This window comes from Schistocerca americana, chromosome 8, assembly GCF_021461395.2.
Source record: "Schistocerca americana isolate TAMUIC-IGC-003095 chromosome 8, iqSchAmer2.1, whole genome shotgun sequence".
Lineage (NCBI taxonomy): Eukaryota > Metazoa > Arthropoda > Insecta > Orthoptera > Acrididae > Schistocerca > Schistocerca americana.
In genome coordinates this window covers 135,979,569-136,001,763 of record NC_060126.1, presented here as the reverse complement: position 1 = coordinate 136,001,763, position 22,195 = coordinate 135,979,569, and positions in this window count along the sequence as shown.

Genomic DNA, 22,195 nt, shown 5'->3' with positions numbered 1-22,195 from the left:
TGAAAAGAACGCTTAAGAAGATAGAGTGGAAAGAAAAAGAAACAACAGAAGGGAAAAGTCGTTTACTTGAAGTTTGCTCACTGGACTTAAAGGGGATTGGTATAGTAACTGTTTTATGTATGAGGATAGTCACATATATCACAACATCTTACACACAATAAATTAATGTAGAATTTATTTTGTTGGTGCACAACAAGTAATGTCGTTATAGGTAACTGTTAAATTTTAAAACCAGACCCATAAAAATTGTGATGGGGCATAATAACTTTAGGGCCCACGGCCTTGTTGTAGCGCTTCCAACGGTTTCTGACAGATCACCAAAATTAAGCGCTGTCGGGCGGGGCTCTAGCACTTGGAGATGGAGCGCTGTTAACAAAGAGGGTGCGCTCAGCCCTTTAAGACTAATTGAGGAGCGACTTGACAGAGAAATAGCGGCTACGGTGACGAAAACCGGTAACGACCGGGGGAGCGGTATGCTGACCGCACTCCCATCCATATCTGCACATAGTGCCGTCTGTCGTCTGAGGGTGACATGGCGGTCGGTCGGTAACCATTTGGCCTTCCAAGGCCTGTTCGGACGGGGTAGAGTAGAATAGTTTTGGCGAAGATTTGAGAACTGTGGCACCATCTCACGAAGTACCACAACAGCGTCATTAAAGATAGCCAGATGTCGTAATGCTATGTATCACAGTTTCGTTTTTGTGGAGTGTGGATGTTCAGGGAGACTAGCATTTTGAATTCTCGCTACATGGAACAATTCGTCATGCTAGAATCTGTCCTTTCCTTCGTTAGATCCCCGTATGTAATGGGACATCAGTCGACGGTATACTGAAGGAAATCTTCCGTGCTGTTCCTCTGCTCGAGAGATACCAAATCTCAGGCGTGCCCCTTCACTAGTCACATAAGCCGCTGAACGTTCTGGGATTTCGTGATCGATTCGATCAGGTAGCCTATCAGCCCTCGCGCAGATTTTCATATCCTATTTGACACAGACCAGAGCCAATATATGCCCTTACTGCAGCATTCTCTAAGTGAACACCCAAATAGATAGTTTACGAAAAAAATACATAGCGCCTATGTTGAACGCCGTAGTTATTTGTTGTTTCAAAAATTGTTTTTAGTTTCAAGATCACGAGTAAAATTTTTTTTGTGAGTAATGATTTTGGCTTATTTGGTAAAACAATCATATACCATTACGACAGTAACGGATTGTTTCTTCAAGAACCGTAGTGTGCAATTGAATGTCATACTACGTTGTCTAAAGATGCTTTATTACATAAGCCAAAATCGTTAATAGACAAGAAAAACTTAATTTTTGACCTACGTCTGTAACAAATATTAGTTAAGGCTCCTAAACAGTAATCAGATTCTTAGTACAGTCCTGTGACCGTATTCGGATTGAACAATACGTTAACGGTAAGAAATATTCACATTTCCCCGAACAATACGTTAACGGTAAGAAATATTCTTTCGCCTCTGTGATTAAAAATTTCCGTTTTGGGGCATGGAATCTCCTCTCAGACATGACAATAGTCCTGTTTTCGTACGTAATGTCGTTCCTCAGTAGCGCTGCATCATTTCTCGCAATTTCAATCACATCCGTACCTACCTCGACAAGCAGGTTCATTCGTCTGACACCAGCAAGCCGCAGACCCAAACCTCCGTATGTAGTTTCGTCTCTGACAAGGGGACCGTAAGACCTATCAACCAAATACATTTTCGTGGATACTATGTACGTTGTAGAAAAAATTGTCCTGAGTGCCTGGCTATCGGCTTTTGAAGCGAGGACACCTGGTTTACGACAAAATTGATGAAGTTTTATGCGTATCTCATATACCTGCAACATCAGTACTTTTCCGACCACATGGAAGTAGCGCACGGGCTAAGATTCTCGGCCATCAAGCTGCAACTTCAGGTTCAGTGATTCAAATGGCTCTGAGCACTATGGGACTTAACATCTGAGCTCATCAGTCCCCTAGAACTACTTAAACCTAACTAACCTAAGTTAGTCTCGGGGTCCAGACTGAAGCGCCTAGAACCGCTCGGCGACTCCGGCCGGCACTTCAGGCTCAAATCCTACCCGTGTACTCTCTTTTTATTTTCAGTTTAATCGTACAGAGTATCATCTAATTGTGTATGCCATTCAAAATTACTCAAAAATAGTTATTTTCTCCGTAGTAATTACATTAACAAATCAGTCATTACAGCAAATTCTCTTCAACTGTGTATTCCGTTTGCGGTTCGCACTTAAAATTCCAAATAGTTGGGCAACGTTCTCTTGGTTTTTGGGGAGGACAAACTGGTCAGGCGCTATGCAATCAAATCTTTGTAGATGAAAGAAAAGCTTGCACCTGCACCGTAAATATTATACCACCCAAATGTACTCCAGACTGTTAACACTGTGAAGTTTATCTCCACACACAGGTTAAAATCTACAACAAAAATTGAACTGCTTCCAACTTTCTAAAGACTAATAGAGAAACCGCTTCGATGGAATATTCCGTAAAAATAAACTCTTTAACTCTGTATCAGTTTAGAGAACCTGCCTCCACAGGAATAATCAGATACGCGTGATTTGCAGCGGAGTGGAACGAAGAAGTAACAGTACAATCATTTTGAATTTAAAAGAACTTCGTTTTCTGGTATGATCTCTGAAAAATCTGTATGCCTTGAAGGCAGTATATTCCATTAAATGAGATTGGTTTTCTACGAATTTGTGTATTAGTTGCTTCTACGACAAATGCCATCCAGAATTCTGTTCCAGATCGGCAAGCGATGCTTGCAGTAGCGAGAAAGACGATTCCGTTATCTGTAACAAACGGACTTCATATTTCAAGAAAGTTTGCTGTAATGATTGATTTTTTAATGAAATAACTGTGGCGAAAATGGCAAGTTATGAATAATATTCCGTGATGTTCACTATTTAATGATAATCTATACGATGAAACTAAAAAAAAAAAAGAGTACATGAAGCGCCAGCGTGATTGCCGAGAACCTTAGCCGCTGCGCTACTTCCGTATAGTACAAAGAGAACTAACTTTGCAGATATGGCAGGTACGAATACAACTTCAACATCGATTTTCTCAGAAACCAGCAGCCATCGCGTTAAAAGCCGCTAGCCACGTACATAGAACGAATCCATCTAAGACAGGGGTGTCCAACTCGCGGCCCGCATCCGGCCCAAAGCAAGTAGAAATGAGGCTCAAGAAGTGAGCGTCTATCACACGATCGGTAAAAAAAAAGTCGTTTATGTAGTTAGCGCAAAATTTCTTTTTATTGTGTTAGTGCTAACTACACATCTGGCCATTAAAATTGCTGCACCACGAAGATGACGTGCTACAGACGCGAAATTTAACCGACAAGGAGAAGATGCTGTGATATGCAAATGATTAGCTTTTCAGAGCATTCACACAACGTTGGTGCCGGTGGCGACACCTACAACGTGCTGATATGAGGAAAGTTTCCAACCGATTTCTCATACACGAACAGCAGTTGACCGGTTTCGCCTGGTGAAGCGTTGTTGTGATGCCTCGTGTAAGGAGGAGAAATGCGTACCATAACGTTTCAGACTTTGATAAAGGTCGGATTGTACCCTATCGCGATTGCCGTTTATCGTATCGCGACATTGCTGCTCGCGTTGGTCGAGATCCAATGACTGTTAGCAGAATATGGAATCGGTGGGTTCAGGAGGGCAATACGGAACGCCGTGCTGGATCCCAACGGCCTCGTATCGCTAGCAGTCGCGATGACAGGCATCTTATCCGCATGGCTGTAGCGGATCATGCAGCCACGTCTCGATCCCTGAGTCAACAGATGGGGACGTTTGCAAGACAACAACCATCTGCACGAACAGTTCGACGACGTTTTCAGCAGCGTGGACTATCAGCTCGGAGACCATGGCTGCCGTTGCCCTTGACGCTGCATCACAGACAGGAGCGCCTGCGATGGTGTACTCTACGACGAACCTGGGAGCACGAATGGTGAAACGTCATTTTTTCGGATGAATCCAGGTTCTGTTTACAGCATCATGATGGTCGCATCCGTGTTTGGCGACATTGCGGTGAACGCACATTGGAAGCGTGTATTCGTCATCGCCATACTGGCGTATCACCCGGCACGATGGTATTGGGTGCCATTGGTTACACGTCTCGGTCACCTCTTGTTCGCACTGACGGCACTCTGAACAGTGGACGGTACGTTTCAGATGTGTTACGACCCGTGGCTCTATCCTTCGTTCGATCCCTGCGAAACCCTACAGTTCAGCAGGATAATGAACGACCGCCTGTTGCAGATCCTGTACGGGCCTTTCCGGATACAGGAAATGTTCAACTGCTGCCCTGGCCAGCACATTCTGCAGATCTTTCACCAACTGAAAACGTCTGGTCAATGGTGGCCGAGCAACTGGCTCGTGACAATACGCCAGTCACTACTCTTGATGAACTGTGGTGTCGTGTTGAAGCTGCATGGGCAGCTGTACCTGTACACGCCATCCAAGCTCTGTTTGACTCAATGACCAGGCGTATCAAGGCCGTTATTACGGCCAGAGGTGGTTGTTCTGGGTACTGATTTCTCAGGATCTATGCACCCAAATTGCGTGAAAATGTAATCACATGTCAGTTCTAGTATAATATATTTGTCCAATGAATACCCGTTTATCATCTGCATTTCTTCTTGGTGTAGCAATTTTAATGGCTAGTAGTGTATATTATGTGCGACCTCCCAAATTACACCCCATTCGTTCCACATATTCGTCATTTATTTTGATCTCTAAAGGCATGAATACCTTTCGATTAGTGGCCTGTAATTGAAACCCTAATATAATATTTCTATCGTTACTAGAAGTATGCTACATTAATCGAATTTTCTCTAACTTTCAGTTACAGTGTGCGTAATCAGCATTTTTAACGAGATTCTGTACAAGTAAGGAAATTAATCGAAATGTTATTAGAGAACAATGAACCTATCAGTCTGCAGCGGTGCCTTTGACATTTTTGCTGATACTATTTATTACATCGACAGTCGAACTCGACTTCCGCACTAACCTACTCAGACAGTGCTAATGAACAGCCCCCCCCCCCACACACACCATTTTTCCACAGCGTTACTTCTACCAGTATCTGTCTCTAACTTTCCAAACTACACAGAATGTCTCCCGTACAGTCTATCTGACTAGCAGTCCGGAAGAAATTTCTGTAACACACGCACACGAGCTGAAGAGTGTCTTCTGAATTCCACAGGACGGGCATGTTGGATTGAACTGCAGTTGTGATCGGTCAGATACACTTTCCAGACAGACCACGGCAGCAGCTGGTGGCATATGCCTTGCAGTCTGGGAGTGATAGCCACAAAATGCTCGTCTCGTACCTTAGCCGCGTTTAGACGTCACGGAAACTGCGAGCCGCGGAAATGCAGCAACATTAAACATGCCGGACGCCGGAAACTGCCTCAGTGTTTACTGCCGACACACGGCAGCTGCTAGACATACGAGGGGAGCAAACGTCCTGCAGCCATGTTTCTCCCGTATAGACAATAGCAGAAACACGTCTGTGGATAGAAGTATCAACCTTAACTAAAAGAAAATGATGCATGCGTTGCTCCCCTACTGTATTATTAATATGCAATCTAAGGAAAAAGGAAAGGAGGGACGCACCACCAAGGAATTATCCGAATGAGACGAAAATCAGTAGACGTGATGTGTATGTACAAACAAACGAAGGATCACAGTTTCAGAAAAACATTGAATGATTTATTCAAGAGAAAGAGCTATGACGCGGATGACAACCAGTGGGGACCTGATCTCAAAAGAAATGGTACCGCAGACCATCAATCGCGGTTGTCTGTTTGTATCCCACTGCTGCCTGCGACCCGTCCAGACACGACTTCAGCCTGGAGTTAGAGTAGAATTGTCTTCAATGTTTGTCAGCTAGTTAACAGATACCGAGTCACGTTCAATAAGTAACGCAGCAAATTACTTTTATCAGCCTGTTTCGGCTGAAAGAATTCAAAATTTGTTGTGGAATACAGTAGAATATTCCCGCCTCAGCCCGTATAGCTTCAAGAAGTTCTGATAGATGGCGGTGCTATAGGTTGCCTCCGAAATCGCGTCTGTAATGGAGGTGCAGTCCAAGCAAAGACCTGTCATTGAGTTTCTTTTGCCAGGGAACCAGAGTATCACTGATATTCATAGGCTCTTGCAAAGTGTCTATGGAGAAGTGCTGGAGAAGAAAAGCACTGTGAGTTGTTGGGTGAGGCGTCTGGCATCATTGCAACAAGGTCGCTCGCACCATTCGAGACGATCGACAGATCACAGTTAAACACCTTGCTGCATAAATACATGTCGCTGTCTGTATTGCATGAAGGCTCATTCTCCTGTTGGGGTACACAAAAGTGTGTTCCTGCTGGTTTCCTCACCGCTTAACATTATGCTGTCTGGCGACACCACAGTGGTGTCGCTGGCCACTGCGTGATACTATGCTTACGACATCACTGTGGTGTCGCCGGCCACTGCGAGATACTATGCTCACAACACCGCTGTGGTGTCGCCGGCCACTGCGCGATACTATGCTCACGACACCACTGTGGTGTCGCTGGCCACTGCGCGATACTATGCTCACATCACCACTGTGGTGTCGTCGGCCACTGCGCGATACTATGCTCACAACACCACTGTGGTGTCGCCAGCCACTGCGTGATACTATGCTCAAAACACCGCTGTGGTGTCACCGGCCACTACGCGATACTATGCTCACAACACCACTGTGGTGTCGCATTCCATTGCGCGATACTATGCTCACAACGCCACTGTGGTGTCGCCGGCCACTGCTCGATACTATGCTCACGACACCACTGTGGTGTCGCCGGCCACTGCGCGATAAAGCTCACGACACCACTGTGGTGTCGCTGGCCACTGTGCGATACTATGCTCACATCACCACTGTGGTGTCGTCGGCCACTGCGCGATACTATGCTCACAACACCACTGTGGTGTCGCCGGCCACTGCGTGATACTATGCTCAAAACACCGCTGTGGTGTCACCGGCCACTACGCGATACTATGCTCACAACACCACTGTGGTGTCGCATTCCATTGCGCGATACTATGCTCACAACGCCACTGTGGTGTCGCCGGCCACTGCTCGATACTATGCTCACGACACCACTGTGGTGTCGCCGGCCACTGCGCGATAAAGCTCACGACACCACTGTGGTGTCGCTGGCCACTGTGCGATACTATGCTCACATCACCACTGTGGTGTCGTCGGCCACTGCGCGATACTATGCTCACAACACCACTGTGGTGTCGCTGGCCACTGCGTGATACTATGCTCAAAACACCGCTGTGGTGTCACCGGCCACTACGCGATACTATGCTCACAACACCACTGTGGTGTCGCATTCCATTGCGCGATACTATGCTCACAACGCCACTGTGGTGTCGCCGGCCACTGCTCGATACTATGCTCACGACACCACTGTGGTGTCGCCGGCCACTGCGCGATAAAGCTCACGACACCACTGTGGTGTCACCGGCTACTGCGCGATGCTATGCACACGACACCACAGTGGTGTCGTGCACGAAATAGCGGTCAACGGCTGGCGATACCACAGTGGCGTCGTGTGCATAGTGTCGCACAGTGGCTGGCCACAGCACTTTAGTATCATTTGCATTGTGTTGGTGTTTTGTTTAGGTAACAATAAATTACACACCTCAACAAGTTTTTCTGTTTTTATAAGTACTTGTGCCCTTTCATCATAGCGGACGAAAGAAACAATAGGATTATTTATGATGAATGCGCGGAAGTCTTGTGTGATGTTCTGGATGACTTGGCCAACTGTGAAGAAGACATAGGATATCAAAAAAAATGAAAGTGAAGCAGAATCGTAGGAACATAGTGAAATACGTCCAAGAAGAATTCGGCGAACGCTATTGTTGCCATCTGGTTCCGCTGAATCAGACGAAGAGGACAGTGCACATTGCTCAGACTTTGATTTACCGAGGACCAGTAATAATTTTGAAGGATGCCCTGGTCCAAACATATTTCCCAAAGATCCACAGAGCGTCGAGGATATCATAGAAGTATATACTGTGAACGATGTATTTGTATATATTAGCAACGAAACCAACAAGTACTACAGTCAAAATTGCAATAGAAGGAAACTGGATTAAAAATGCCAAATTTGTCGACGTTACGGGACCTGAACTTAGACAATGGCTTGGGCGTGCTATCCTTATGGAAACTGTAAAAAAAAAGCAAGGATCGGTGATAATTGGTCAACGAATCCATTGATAGACACATTGATATTCCGCAAAACTATGTCCCGCAACCGATTCAGACGAATATTATCATTTGTACATGTTTCCGACAACAACAATACACCGGATAATGCCGACTGGCTTGTCAAAGTGCCATTCGTAATTGATTATTTTTCCAAAAAGTTTAAATAAACATTTAATGTAAGTCAAAGCATCTCGATTGATGAAGGAATGATACCGTGGCATGGACGGTTAAATTCTAAAGTTTACAATTCGTTGAACATTGCGAAATACGGCATACTCATTCGGGTGCTGTGTGATTCGAGTACGGGATACATTTCCTCATTCAAGATATATTCCGGCGCTGGACAGCCTTTAGCAAAAACAGTGCTGGAACTATTGACACTTTCTGATGAAAAGTGGCATCACCTCTGCATTGATAATTAGTATAACAGTGTAGAACTTGCAGAGAAGTTACTTGAAAAAAAATTCGAGTTTGTGGAATGATACGGCAAAATAGAGGACTTCCGGAAAATTAAAGCGCGCGAAAGTCAGTGTGTTTGAAGCTTGTCATCAACGGAAGGGTGACAAGGAGCCGGCGACAAGCCAAGTAATCCGAATTAGCGACGCCGGCGCCAAGCGAATAAATTTGTACGAGACGTGCGGATGGCAAAGTGTTAATATAAGACCATAAAGAGAACGAAGGATCATCTGTGCGGAATTGTGTGCGCCTTACGAAGCTGATGGTGACAATTTTTTGTCGAACGTGTTCATCATTTCGAACCGGAAAGAAAACAACGATCCATGGAGTGGCGCCACAACGTATCACCTCGGAAGAAAAAGTTCAAAGACTCACGCTCAGCCGGTGAACTCAAGGCGACGGTATTCTAGGACTCTGAAGAGCCTATTGTGTTTAATGTCCTTCTTCATGATGAAACGATCATCTCAGAACTGTAGTGTGCCCCCTTCAGAAAATTGAAAACATTACTTCAGCTTGTTCGTCGCCACAAAAATTCAAACGAACTTCTCCTTCTTCATGAGAAAGCAAGGTTTCACATAAGTAAATGCAATGGGGAGCTTATAAAACTTCACTGGACTTTTCTTGGTCACCCACCGTACAGCCTGGATCTCGCTCCTTCCGCCTTCCAAATGTTTGGATCAATGAAGGATACACTATGCGGGGAGCAATACGTTAATGATAACGAGGCCATTGGTGCAGCATGACATTGGCTTCGACGTCGGCCTATAGAGTGGTACCACGCGGACTTACAGGCCCTTCCACGCAGGTGGTGTAAGGCTGTCGCATTGAACGGAGATTATGTTGGAAAACAGAGTTTTGTAGCCAAAAGAGGGGGGAATGATACTGCGTATTGGAATCCTGAAGGAAGCCAACTGCTTTCAGAAGAAAAAGTGTGTTGTATTCGTTACTGAACGCCTTTCTTAAATTGTAAATGCCTATAATGTACGTATTGCAACAACATATTCTCACAGAAGTACGAAATTAAAAGCTGACGCGTTTTACAGAAGCTACAGGGCACCAATGAAACTAAATAACCCTTGAAACTTCCTGGCAGATTAAAACTGTGTGCCCGACCGAGACTCGAACTCGGGACCTTTGCCTTTCGCGGGAAAGTGCTCTACATCTGAGCTACCAAAGCACGACTCACGCCCGGTACTCACAGCTTTACTTCTGCCAGTACCTCGTCTCCTACCTTCCAAACTTTACCGAAGCTCTCCTGCGAACCTTGCAGAACTAGCACTCCTGAAAGATAGAATATTGCGGAGACATGGCTTAGCCACAGCTTGGGGGATGTTTCCAGAATGAGATTTTCACTCTGCAGCGGAGTGTGCGCTGATGTGAAACTTCCTGGCAGATTAAAACTGTGTGCCCGACCGAGACTCGAACTCGGGACCTTTGCCTTTCGCGGGAAAGTGCTCTACATCTGAGACGAGGTACTGGCAGAAGTAAAGCTGTGAGTACCGGGCGTGAGTTGTGCTTTGGTAGCTCAGATGTAGAGCACTTTCCCGCGAAAGGCAAAGGTCCCGAGTTCGAGTCTCGGTCGGGCACACAGTTTTAATCTGCCAGGAAGTTTCATATCAGCGCACACTCCGCTGCAGAGTGAAAATCTCATTCTGTAAATAACCCTTGATTGTGAAGGCTGGCTTCATGACACAACACATAAATAGTTTGCATCAAGTCTCTGACTTGTACCGAGTACAGAGGCAAACAGAACAATAAAAAGAATCGTGGATGTGTTAGTAAACATTGACTTCGAAGAAATGTAAAGAACGATTAAGGCAAATGGCGAAAGAGGAAACGAATGAAACTGAATTGTAAGAGGTCGAGTGTGACACAGTTACTACAATGTTTACGACTGAACGTGCCATATACTAATTTGTCTAATGAAGCCAATTTCCTTAATGAAACTAATTTACCTAATGAAGTGCGCATGGGACAGGAGGACAAGTGACAGCGATATGGGTGTGAGATTTGATCTAAGTTATTGTCGTCATAAGAAAGTAATCTACTTCCATACCCTAGTTGGTTCGATTAATTGATGTCAAAAAATATGACAATTTTTCCTGATTACCGTATCAAAAGCCCTTTCAAAGTCTTTGAAACAAATACGGATTGGTAATTATGGCTGTCAGCGCTCCTGCAGAATCTTTAATATTACAGAACTTATTTTATAGGCTAGTGGATACACTTGTCCAGAATTCACTTCATTGTTCTGAGCATTTCAGCGATGATGCTTAGTTATTTATTTAATTTTCTGGACTATAGGCCGATGGGACTGATTCCTCCGAAATTATTACATTCCCCGCTGTTGTGGTTTTCAGGTAATAATGTTACTTCTGGAGTTTTCGGTTTTTCTGTTATTTTATCCTTACCCCAACGCCGATTGGAATTGTGTTGTAGACTCTAGAGCAGTAAGACCCTATAAATTTAAGAAAGTTGTCTATTCTAGCACCATTTCTGATTTTCGTCGCTTTAAATTCTTGCTGCAAGTCCCATTCCTCGGTTACGTAAGGTCTATCCCTCTCTTGAATACACTGTTTTTTGTTGAAACTATCCTTTCTCCTCCTTTGTTAACTGCAATTATTTAAAAAGTTTTGACCACGAATCTTTTGCTACCACCTTCCGCTTCCATCAAAACATTGAAATGGTAATTTGCCTGAAAACTGTGTAGGCACAAACTCTACTTGTTACGTATATCATTGTCTACTTCACTGACAGTTATTGGGTTTGATCAGAATGATTAATATCAAGGAAGCTTGTCGTGTCATTATCTGCGTAGAATCTCCAGCCTGGTACCCAGCTGAAGAGGATAGGCCTAGTGTTTTCAAACTTCAGAAGAAGACCTGAAACAGCTTGGCGCCTGCGAGCACATGTGGGACAAGAGAAGGATAACTTAAAAGTATAAGGTATGAAAGATGATGGCGACGTCCTTCATATACTCTGTCACGCCCAAGACTTGAAGGATATTTTTGACTGCCCTGTGACTTAATTCACATTGAATGTTGTTGCAATGCAAATAAGTGTGCTCCGTGTGTAGCTCAATATTCCAGCAAAAAAACGTAAGAAGTTTATGAGTTTTAAATATGAAAGAGAAAATGGTTCAAATGGCTCTGAGCACTATGCGACTTAACTTCTGAGGTCATCAGTCCCGTATAACTTAGAACTACTTAAACCTAACCTAAGGACATCACAAACATCCATGCCCGAGGCAGGATTCGAACCTGCGACCGTAGCGGTAGCGCGGTTCCAGACTGTAGCGCCTAGAACCGCTTGGCCACTCCGGCCGGCCTATGAAAGAGAGAGTCTTCCTCCGACCTCATATGAAGTGTCAAGAATGTTCCTCTATAGAGTGCTCGGAGACTCCCATTACAGATGTCTAGTAATTGTATACGGGATTGAGTAGATTTTGAATTGCAACCCATGGCCGGAAACGCACGGTTTCCGTGCTACAAATGTTTCAAAACATGTCGGTAACGTGACCGTTTTTACAAGTAATTGATTACGAATGTCCGAGTACATCACTTGTTCTAAAATTCTTCTCATTAATATACAAAGAAATTACTCGTGTGCTAGTTGACGGATTGTCTCCAACGTGATGCAGTTCTGTCTCTTCCAATTCGGTTGTGAGCACCATGGTCACGCCTGCTGACGGTGAAGGTGCCCTTTCTCGAAGCCGTTCCACAATTGTGACGAAAAGAATATGTAGTGTAGGCGACGAACAGCTCTTTCATTACCGTGAGCTTCGACATTCAGAACGATCATGTCGGCCTATTCCGCAATAGTGTACTCAACCATGTTGTTCTGACACTCACAGACAATGTTGCTCTGACACTACAGACACTTGAATGAGTCTCGGACCAGGTCAGGAAGGTAGGACAGACGTCAAATGATGTCAGCCGATCGGTCGAAACACCCCACCATGACTACCCTGTTGCATACCGATCTAGGAAACATGTTTTCGCAAAGCCGTAGCACGGAAACGTCGCGTTTCCGGGCATGCATTCCTGTTCGGCGTACTATGTACTATGTACTCCTCTACAAGTCCTAGAATTTTGTAACTGAACTATCCGAACACCCTGTATAGGATAACTGTGTTTATTGTTTGTGTATTTTAGTTTAGTATTGGCTGTAACCATGGCGGTCTACCGTGTGGGGCCCTAGACTCCGCTTCTGAAGGTCCCGGGTTCCACCTCGGATAGGAATGGGGATCTTTTCTCTTTGAAGTTCCTCTATGACGACCCCAGGGCCACTCAGCCTTCTGTCAAATTGGTAGCGGGGAACTTCTCTGGGAGTAAAAGGTGGTACGCCACCCTCTCCCTCCTAGTGCCGCTAAAAAGAAGGGTTGCACTATGACTGCTGTCATGCCGATAGTACGACCACGGGCTTGAGCCACAGATTCTGCTATTGGTGTAGTTCCGTATGGTTATGGATTGAGAAGGTAAAATTTGGTGCTGGCACCAAGCACACAACCGAGCTTAACTACACCATTCGACAACTCGATAATCATTAAAAGAGTCACATGCAGTCGCCGCGTGAGACTTCTGGAAAGCTTCAGGCAAATGCTAGGATGGTTCTTTTGAAAGGACATGGCCTACATCCCCATCCTTCCCTAATCTGATTGGACCAGTGACCTCGCTTTTTGGTCCCCTCCCAAAATCGACCAACCACTCAACCAACTTCTGGAAATGAGTTGAGTTAAGGCCAGGACATTACCGCACAATCATGGGTGATCAGGGACTTCACGAATTTTACCGATAAAATATTGGGATTGAAAATTTCTTGTACGATCAGGACTCGAACCAGATACCCCCGGACGAACTCTATCGCATTGCCTTCCTTCTAGTGATTTCGTTCACAGGAGTGCGTAGTGTACTCTTTAGCTTAGTGCAACGTATCTGTGAGGAATTAATCTACGTTTTAATATGGTGGCCACAGGAAACGACACTCTTCGGACGAACAGGTGTAGGAGAACAGTTTACCACACAACCTTTAAATCTAATGCCACATAACACTACTTAAGCGTCAATGAAGTAAAAATAACATTCGGTAGTCTAGAAAAGAAAGAAAAAGTTATCAGTATTAGTTAAAAAATATATTGACGGAAAAAAATCGGCAGTACATTAAATAGGCAACATATTTAAGTGATTAAATGGGAAAATCGCAGGTGAATGTCAGCGCGAAATAAGCCGGCAAAAATGTGAAATTCTGGTACATTAATAATCACTGTAACTGCAAGACTGTTGAATGCAATCATACAAACGTGCTTGCATTGTGTTATACAGCTGCCGGAGGTCGGTTTGTGGGATGGAGTTCTGTGCCTGTTTTACTTGGTCGGTCAATACAGGAGCGCTTAATGCTGTTTGTGGGTGACGCTGGAGTTGTTCGATGATGTCCCACAAGCGCTCGATTGGAGACAGACCTCGTGTTCAAGCCGAGCGGTTCTAGGCGCTCATTCCGGAACCGCGCGACTGCTACGGCCGCAGGTTCGAATCCTACCTCGGGCATGGATGTATGTGATGTCCTTAGGTTAGTTAGGTTTAGGTAGTTCTAAGTTCTAGGGAACTGATGACCACAGATGTTAAGTCCCATAGTGCTCAGAGCCATTTTTGAATGCTGTTGATGAATGGCAGCACAACAGGTCGAATCACCAGATCGACGTATAAATTTGCAGTTAGAGTGAGTGGGATAACCGCGAAAGTGGCTGTCATGCGAAATCACATCCCAGACCATAACTCCAAGTGTATGTCCAATGTGTCTAGCATACAGACAGGTTGGTTGCAGATCCTCACATAACCTCCTTGTAACCAACACACGGCCCTCACTGGCACCGAGGCAAAACCAGATTTCATCAGAAAACACAACAGACTCCCTCCCCCCTTGAAAACACTGAAGTCGCATTTGGTGATGGTTTGGGGTTAGCGGAGTGCACGCTACAGAGCTGCCCTTGAAGTAACGGATTTGCAACAGTTCGTTGTGTCATTCTGATGTCAACTTCTGCTCAAATTGCTGCTGGAGATGTAATACGATGCGTCAAAGTCATACGCCGAACACGATGATCTTCCCTTTCGGTAGTGCAGTCTGGAGCCCGGTCTCCTTGCGACCGTACTTTCTCGTGATCACTGCCGCCAGTAATCATGTACAGCTTCTACATTTCTGCCAATTCCTTATGCAGTATCGCTGACGGATCTTCCAGCTTCTCGTAGCCCTATTACGCAACATCGTTCAGTTTCAATGAGGTATTGAAAATCGCTTGAGTTTTAGACTATTTCATTATTCCAATTTCATAATTCTCTCTCTCTCTCTCTGTCTCTGTGTGTGTGTGTGTGTGTGTGTGTGTGTGTGTGTGTGTGTGTGTGTACGCATGTTTTGTTTTGATAGCATTTTTGATTGCAATTCGAGTTGACGTATTACTGTCCTGTCATTTTTATGATACTTGCCTCACATAAATGTTACTACGAGTGTTACAGACCTTGCTGTTGTTCGCTCATATCAACACACCATCACCATTATCATCATTATCACTATCGTCATCATCATCATCATCATCATCTTCATCATCATCATGCAGAGACCAATCAAATTTCGCAACTACCATTTAATCTTGCGGAGAAGAGAAATATCTGGCTAGCAACAGTTTTTGTAGGTAACGGAAGAGACTGCACTCATTACCCAAGCTGCAAGTGTAGCCTCACACCTGGGCGACTCTTGTGTTCCATAATGTTGGTGACCCATCTATAGGTGTGCGGGCTTAAACGTGTGGCTGCGAGGAAGCAAATGGCGCGAGTTCGGCGCTGCGAACGCAATGTAGGGCGGTCGTAATGTGCGCCGCTGGAGAATACTCCGCCGTGTTCCGGTTGGGACAAAAGGCCCCATTCTTCCTCGCCGGCCGCCTCTTCGTGGCCTGGCACCGGTCACGTACGCGCCTTGGAAGCGATTTTGCGCACGCGAACTTCTCGTTTCGGAGCGGAGGCAGTCACTGCTGCCGAGAACAGCCACTGCGTCGTAACACGAAAGTCGATTACCTGCGTAGTCCCCTGAAAGCAATCTCCAAGACGTTAACGTTGTATAAATGGAGTGTAATTGATTACCTGCCATTGTAATGCACAGTACTATAAATACGAGGGCTATTTCAGTTTTAGGTCCTATCGGTAATGAAATTAAGACCGCCGTGAAAACAGCATGAAGCTTCCCACCGATGTTTTGCACAGTGTTTCTACACAAATGCTCATAAATTAAGGATAATGCTGATACATGGTGAAACAACGCTCTGGTGGGCGGCTTTCGGGTTTAAATCACCTCGGGGTATGACCATGCGGTGCATTTGACCTGCGGTCGTCGCACGGTGGCGCTGGCAGCAGTCCACATACGCAGAGGTGTGTTGGTGCATGTCAGAGTACGGTGCAGCGAGTAAGTGTGCAGACGTTTTCAGAGGTGCTAATGGTGACAGTGTGTTGAAAATGGCTCAAAGAATACATATTGATGACGTTATGAGGGGTGGAATACTAGGGCGACTGGAGGCTGGTCAAACACAGTAGTTCGTAGCATGCACCCTCCGTGTGCCAAAAAGTGTGATCTCAAGATTATGGCAACGATTACAGCAGACAGGAAAAAGGTCCAGGCGCTACAGTACGGGACGTCCACTGCGTACCACACCACAAGAAGACCGATATCTCACCACCAGTGCCCGCAGACGGCCACGGAGTACTGCAGGTAGCCTTGCTCAGAACCTTACCGCAGCCACTGGAACAATTGTCTCCAGACACACAGTCTACAGACGACTGAACAGACATGGTTTATTCGCCCGGAGACCTGCAAGGTGCATTCCACTGACCCCTGGTCACACGAGAGCCCGTAAAGCCTGGTGTCAAGGACACAGTACATGGTCATTGGAACAGTGGTCCCAGGTTATGTTCACGGACGAGTCCAGGTATAGTTTGAATAGTGATTCTCGCCGGGTTTTCATCTGGCGTGAACCAGGAACCAGATACAAACCACTTGATGTCCTTGAAAGGGACCTGTACGGAGGTCGTGGTTTGATGGTGTGGGATGGGATTATGATTGGTGCACGTACACCCCTGCATGCCTTTGACAGAGGAACTGTAACAGGCCAGGTTTATCGGGACGTCATTTTGCACCAGTATGTCCGCCTTTTCAGGGGTGCAAAGGGTCCCACATTCCTCCTGATGTATGATAACGCACGGCACCACCGAGCTGCCATCGTGGATGAGTACCTTGAAACAGAAGATACCAGGTGAATGGAGTGGCCTGTCTGTTCTTCCGCGCTAAAACCCATCGAGCAAGTCTGGGATGCTCTCGGTCGACGTATCGCTGGACGTCTTTAAACCCCTATGGCACTTCAGGAGATCCGACAGGTATTGGTGCAAGAATGGGAGGCTATACCCCAGCAGTTGCTCGACCACCTGATCCAGAGTATGCCAGCCCGATGTGCGGCCTGTGTACGTGAGCATGGTCATCATATCCCATATTGATGTCAGAGTACACGTGCAGGAAACAGTGGCGTTTTGTAGCACATGTGTTTCGGGACGGTTTTCTCAACTTATCACCAATACCGTGGACTTACAGATCTGTGTCGTGTGTGTTCCCTATGTGCCTATGCTTGTAGCGCCAGTTTTGTGTAGTTCCACGTTGTGTGGCACCACATTCTGCAGTTATCCAAAATTTATGAGCATGAGTGTGGTATGCTCGTCGATCGCAGCACAACATACTTGCCAGTTCCGATCGCACAATGAGCACGTAAACACAATTAGGATAATGGCCTCCCTCCGAGCGTGAACTGTGTGCCGTCATTTCATTTCATTTCTTCATCTGAGTGATACAATGCTGTAGAAATCGATCGACGAATGGGTAATGTGTATCGTGAAACTTTTATGAGTGGCAGCAAAGGGCGCTACTGGTGCAGTAACTTTGAAGCAGCACGTTCATGGTGCAGATGGTCAGAGAAGGAAGCGAATGTCAACCGATGATTCGTTTTCCGAAATTTCAGGTCAGCTTCCTACACGGAGAAGAAAAAATGCACGCTTCGCAGTCGGCAAGTGATTCCTCATCGCACTTTGAGACAAAAGTGTATCTAGCAAAACCTACATAATTCCGCCAACAGATTTAGAACAAATGTGATTTACTGGACTGTGCTCTGCCAACTTTGTGACTGCGTGCAACGTGGCCGACAACACGTCGAGTGGGATGAAGTCTGCGCTGTGCCGGAGATGTCACTTTAGATGCGAAATTGCAGGGTTTGACATGCAGACGGTTCTGCTAAGTGCAAGGCATCTATTTGGTGCAGCAACATCGGCGAACCTTGTTCCTGGGTCTTCATGCAGCAATGATGTCCTTACAATAAAGAATCCAAAATTATCCCAACTGGAAAGAGGAACCGGTGGGCGGTCAAGCTTCAGTGGGACCATAGCAGCAATGTCTGGAGAAACATTATACGTAATGCGACGTGATGAAAACTGGGGTAACTGGCGATACGATATGCGATATGATCGCCTGTTTCCACTTTAACAGAAATGTTGAGTCCTAGTTGGCCTGTGGCGTCTATGCATTGGAAGGGTATTGAAAAGGAGCGTACAACAGATATTTTGAAGAGTGGGGTTCCCACTTCGGTGGATTTGGGTGTTACACTGACACACATGGCAGATCGAGTTCCATGGGAGCTAAGGTCCTTCAGAGGTGTAGCTTAGTACCATGAAGAATTGAGTGAATTTTCCGCCCTGCTCCTCCAAATATTATACCTGTGTAGTGCCATGCGAAACAACGTTTAACAGCATTTAGACTGTACCTAACTGTAATTTTGTAAATTATTTTTGGTTCTTCTGATTGGAACCATGGTATTTAACGCAATGTAAACATTTGATATTTCACTTTGAATCTTCCTGGAAAATCTACAGTAGTTCCTTTCAAAATCTAGTTTTGATTCCACAATATAGTAATCTTATGTTATTGTCGTGATACGAAGTGATTAATACAAAATGGTGTATAGAGGGAAAGAAAGTGAGACGAGACAAAGCTGTGGGAAACGGATACAATTTAAGGCTCAAATTGTATCCAGTTTTCACCTTCACAACGCGGTATCTTGTGTACTTCAGTCTGTTACTGTTATCTTTACTTAAACACTAAGACATAACATGAACTTCTTACTGATGTAAACGTCGCTTTGTTTCGCCCATAACACAAATAAATCCAATAGAAAATAGTATTAGATACAGCTAAAATCGCGTGTATCTATTTTTTTCTGAACGTTTGACGTCCAGACTTATCTTCACAGAACGTAAGTACATGTACGAGTAACGTTCAAAGCGACCACCTTACATTTTCAAACAGTTCGCCATTCGTCGGCTCCAGTGTTACTGGACCCTACACAACACATCTGCCTCCACTGTTGCCGAAGTGGCATGCACGCGGGCTGTTAGATCGTGTACATCCGTGGATGGAGTATTTTAAACCTATTCCTATAGTTGTGTCCACAGATAAAAGGCTTATGGATTAAGGTCCGGGGAAGATGGAGTCCAGAACATAGAACCCACACGACCAATCCATTTCCCTAAAAACGGTTCATTTAAATAGTTACACACATTCATTCCAAAGTGTAGCGGTGCACCATCATGCCTAAACTGTAGCTGTCGTATGCACAAATTGGAACGTTTTTTAATGTGTCGTGCAAAGTGTTACAAAGAAACGTACGATGGAGGGGCGGATTCAACTTTCCCGGTAATAGGTAAGGGTCTAAACGCTCTCCTCGCACGATTTCAGTCCATCCGGGCCATCACACAGGAATTACAAACTACATCAGGATCCAATGCAAGTAGTATGGAAGTTACGTGGGAGGTGAGAAAACTTGAATTTAATAGCCGAGCGGCTTCTCATAGGCCACACGTCACACAGGTAAATGCCAAACGACGCCTCGCTTGATGTAAGGAGCGTAAACATTGGATGACTGAACATTCGAAAAACGTTTACATCCGTGTGGAGTGACGAATCACGATACACAATGTGGCGATCCGACGGCAGTTTGTGGGAACGTCATCTGCCAGCGAGTGTAATGCCAACAGTAAAATTCGGAGGCGGTGGCGTTATGGTGAGGTCGTGTTCTCCACGCCTTGTTGTTTTGCGTGGCGCTACCACAGAACAGGCCTACATTGATGTTTTAAGCACCTTCTTGCTTCCCAGTTGAAGAGCCATTGGGGGATGGCGATTGCATCTTTCAACATGATCGAGCACCTGTTCATAATGCACAACCTGTGGCGGAGTGGTTACACGACAATGACACCCCTGTAATGAACTGGCCTGCACAGAGTCCTGACCTGAATCCTATAGAACACCTTTGGGATGTTTTGGAACGCCGACTTCGTGCCAGGCCTCACCGACCGTCATCGATAACTCTCCTCAGTGCAGCACTTCGTGAAGAATGAGTTGTCATTCCCCAAGAAAACTTCCAGCACCTAACTGAACGTATGCCTGCGAGAGTGGAAGCTGTCATCAACGCTGAAGGTGGGCCAACACCATATTGAATTCCAGCATTACCGATGGAGGACAGATGATCTTTTACGTCATTTTCAGCCATGTGTCCAGATACCTTTCATCGCATAGTGTATCTTAAAAGCTGAAAAGTAAGCAGATGCATGGGAGCAGTGCGATGGGAAGGTCCCTCCTGAACGCAGTGTGATCAGCAGGTGGCGACGTCTCAGTGCGCGAGCGTCCTGCAGTGTGGGCTGCAAGCGCGTGGCGGACAGCCGCCGTGGGTGCGAAGCGACGCGACGCGACCCCTGTGGCCTGCGACACTTGGCCGAGATTCCTGCCGTCTGGACCTCTTTAAGGCTCGCACAGGCCGTTTTTATGTCTCACTCATTCAGTCACTTTCCTTTACCGCTCTTGCTGCACGTACACTACTGGCCATTAAAATTGCTACACCACGAAGATGACGTGATACAGACGCGAAATTTAACCGACAGGACGAAGATGCTGTGATATGCAAATGATTCGCTTTTCAGAGCATTCACACAAGGTTGGCGCCGGTGGCGACACCTGCAACGTGCTGACACGAGGAACATTTCCAACCGAATTCTCATCCACAAACAGGAGTTGACCGGCGTTGCCTGGTGAAACGTTGTTGTGATGGCTCGTGTAAGGAGGAGAATTGCGTACCATCACGTTTCCGACTTTGATAAAGGTCAGACTCTAGCCTATCGCGACTGCGGTTTATCGTATCCTGACATCGCTGCCCGTGTTGGTCGAGATCCAATGACTGTTAGCAGAATATGGAATCGGTGGCTTCAGGAGGGTAATACGGAACGCCGTGCTGGATCCCAACGGCCTCGTATCACTAGCAGTCCAGATGACAGGCATCTTATCCGCATGGCTGTAACGGATCGTGCAACCGCGTCTCGATCCGTGTCAACAGATGGGGACGTTTCCAACACAATAACCAACTGCACAAAGAGTTCGACGACGTTTCCAGCAGCATGGACTATCAGCTCGGAGACCATGGCTGCGGTTACCCCTGACGCTGCATCACAGACAGGAGCGCCTGCGATGGTGTACTCAGCGACGAACCTGGGTGCACGAATGGCAAACGTAATTTTTTTCGGATGAATCCAGGTTTTGTTTACAGCATCATGGTGGTCGCATCCGTGTTTGGCGACATCGCGGTGAACGCACATTCGAAGCGTGTATTCGTCATTGCCATACTGGCGTATCACCCGCAGTGATGGTATGGGGTGCCCCTGGTTACACGTCTCGGTCACCTCTTATCGCACTGACGGCACTTTGAACAGTGGACGTTACATTTCAGATGTGTTACGACCCGTGTCTCTACCCTTCATTCGATCCCTGCGAAACCCTACATTTCAGCAGGATAATGCACGACCGCATGTTGCAGGTCCTGTACGGGCCTTTCTGGATACAGAAAATGTTCGACTGCTGCCCTGGCCAGCAGATTGTGCAGATCTCTCACCAATTGAGAACGTCTGTTCAATGGTGGCCGAGCAACTGGATCGTCACAATACGCCAGTCACTACTCTTGATGAACTGTGGTATCGTGTTGAAGCTGCATAGGCAGCTGTACCTGTTCACACCATCCAAGCTCTGTTTGACTCAATGCCCAGGCGAATCAAGGCCATTATTACGGCCAGATGTTGTTGTTCCGGGTACTGATTTCTCAGGATCTATACACCCAAGTTGCGTGAAAATGTAATCACATGTCAGTTATAGTATAATATCTTTGTCCAATGAATACCCGTTTATCATCTGCATTTCTTCTTGGTGTAGCAATTTTAATGGCCACTAGTGCATTATCCTTGCACCGTTCTATCTTTACAAGGGAGATGAAAGCGTCCGTGAGCATTCAACTAGTCGAGTTGTGTGACGTCACATTAAGGAAGTCGACGACGCAGAGCATTCCTAGA